Below are 2,775 nucleotides of genomic sequence, written 5' to 3' on the forward strand. Positions count from 1 at the left end.
ACCGCTAAACACTCTGCAATACACAGGACAACCCTCTGTATAACAAAGGATTACCCAGCCCCAAATGTCAGCAGTGATGAGATTGAGAAACCCTGGTTTATAGGAAGCCATTGGTATAATACACGTCAACTATCTGAAATACATTTGTGCTACTCATATTCTGGCCTCTGCATGAAGAATCAGGACTTCAGCTGAAAACTACTGGGTTTGATAACCTTTATTCTAACTTATAAAACTTACCTGGTTTCTAAGAAGCCATTGGTATTATAAGTAAGAGGGATCAAAAAGATTCAGCCGCATGGCTGGTGACTGGGTCTAGAATATCCCCCAATATATTTGCAGAAGAAGAACTCCCAAAATGTCACTAGGAGACTCGGTTCTGACTAGGGAACTACATGAGGGCTGCCACAAAACTACTACCCAGGGAGGGTAGCAGACAGAGGGGGAGAGAAAACAGAACAAAAGCAAACCTCCTACTGTAGGTGAGCCTGAAACCAACATTTAAAATCACATGACAAACATGATGTAAAGAAAGACAGTCAACAAAATCAGCAATGAGAACATGAATTCACTCCAAATGAAACTAATTTCATGGGATGGTCTGACAAAGACTTAAAATGTGCCTTATCTGGAGCTAGAGGGGTAGACGGGAGAGCTCTGGAGGAGAGAGGCTTCATAATTATCATACAGCAGCCACGGTCTAGAGTTTCAAAAACCCTAGGCGGTAGGTATTATCATACCACTTTCCATATGGTATGTGGAGGAGCCAGAATTTGGGTCTAGGCAGTTTGGCATTGGCCTCCACGCATCTCATCAATACACTGTGCTTTGGGTAGAGAGAACAGCATAGCCCCAAGAAGGGATTTTAGTAAAGATATAAGAAAGAGAATGAAGCATCAAAAAGGGAATGGAGAGAGAAGAGTCAAGAAGTAGGAGGGTACAGCGGTGTGAAAACAGGCTAAGCGTGTTTGCAGGGTGCGGGAATGGTCACCCAGCCATGGTTGCTGAGACACCCAGGAGAAGAAAAGGGAAATGGCACCAGTTCTTGGCAGTGCAGGGAGCCCTGGTGGCCTTCAAGAGAGCTGTTCGGTTGAGAGGAGAGGGCAGAAGAGAGACTATAGGTGAGAAGGTGGTGGGGAAATAGAGGCAGGAATTACAAACCTTTTGTTTGGGAAGTTTGCCAATGCAAGGCGGGAAAGAAACAAGTTGGTAGCCAGAGCAGGGCAGCCTGTGCCCGCCTAGGGACAGAAGGAAGCGGCCAGTGATGGGGAGAGACTGAGGATGCAGGAGGGAGGGGACAATGCAGGTCCTAAAAAGGTGAGAGGAGGAGCCACAGCTTGTTACTGGGGCCTGGTTCCCGGGACTGGTATGTAAACCCAGCCACGGGGCATTTACGCACTGAGTAAGAACTACAGTGGGCTCCACATCACCTGGCACAGCCCAGGACAATGCAGCCTCTGGACCATCACTTCCTCAGCTGTCCTCATGAGAATTCTGCCACCACAGGCCCTCCTAGGGATAGGATGGTTTTCCACAACTGCCGCTGCCAGGCCATCATTCTCACACGTGGGCACAGCCCCTCCTTCCCTCAAAGGGCACACCCACTGTCAGGTTCCACCACCATTGGCAGCTCCTTGCTGCTGTTGTCCTCAAACCTCGTGGACTCACTCCCTCACATGAGGAGTTTGGCACCTGGCCGTGCAGAATCTCCCTTTTCACTTTAGAAATGCCACTGTTCCTTGATGCCCCTATGTCTGTGTGGCACCCAGCCCACAACCTGGCCTCATATCCCCTCAGCTCAACACCCTCCATCCACACTCCAGCTCACCAACTCACTCCCCATCCGTTCCCCAGGCTTTATCACCCAGAAGTGACCAGCTCTAGAAGCCTAAACTCAAAGAGCTCAGTCTCAGGCCACAGTCTCCTATGCGTACAGCTCTCTCCTCTCCGGCTCTCAGCACAGGACTGCCCGGTAGCCTTTCAGCCATGCTGCTCCCGTGCTTTCTCCTGCTTCCTGGCTCTACCGAGGCTCTCTGCCCAGCCCCATTCTCATGGGACACACTTCGTATACTCTCTTGCAGATCAATGCAACGACGTACCTTCCTCTCCTCCACTGCACCAGTTGGAAGCTTCTGAAAGAATTTGCTCACTTCTGTGGATTTAAGTTACTTCAAATTCACGGTCTCAGCATTAACTGAGACGTTGATTCATTTCCTCAATGTTTTTCTCATTCTCTGGTTCAGTCTTCGATGCTCTTTTCAAGGTTTCTCTCATTCTGTGGTCAGGTCCAGCCCTCACAGTTGCTACTCCAAATCTTCACCAGCTTCCCCGAGTCACCGTCTCCGTGGACCTTTGGGCAGGATAATAGGAGGTGAGCTATTATTAACATTGTTCCTCTGCTAGTTGCAGAGGAACAGCAAATCTCCCTGAAAGAAGCTGCTCTGTGTCCCCTTATAGTTCTGTGTCTATGATTGCCTTTACCCAGACACCACAGTAAGCAACATTCTGCAGTCACGTGAGCTCAGATCGACTTCAACAGGAAATCCACCAAGTCTTTACTGCAGAGCTGAGGTGGCTGCTGTGGTTGGATTAGGAGTTTTGTCTTCTTGTTGCCATCTGGATTCTTCTCTTTCCTTCCCCTCTGCACCCTTCTACTCCTGGATGGGAAAGATGCTCATTTTTCTTCTCCTTACTTTAGAGAAAGCTCCCAGCTGCAGGCAGCCAGGCCATGCATGAGTGGCCTCTACAGGGCACCATCACTGGGGGTGTGGCTCA

The sequence above is a fragment of the Trachypithecus francoisi genome, unplaced genomic scaffold (genome assembly GCF_009764315.1).
Source record: "Trachypithecus francoisi isolate TF-2019V2 unplaced genomic scaffold, Tfra_2.0 Contig01554, whole genome shotgun sequence".
Taxonomy (NCBI): Eukaryota; Metazoa; Chordata; class Mammalia; order Primates; family Cercopithecidae; genus Trachypithecus; species Trachypithecus francoisi.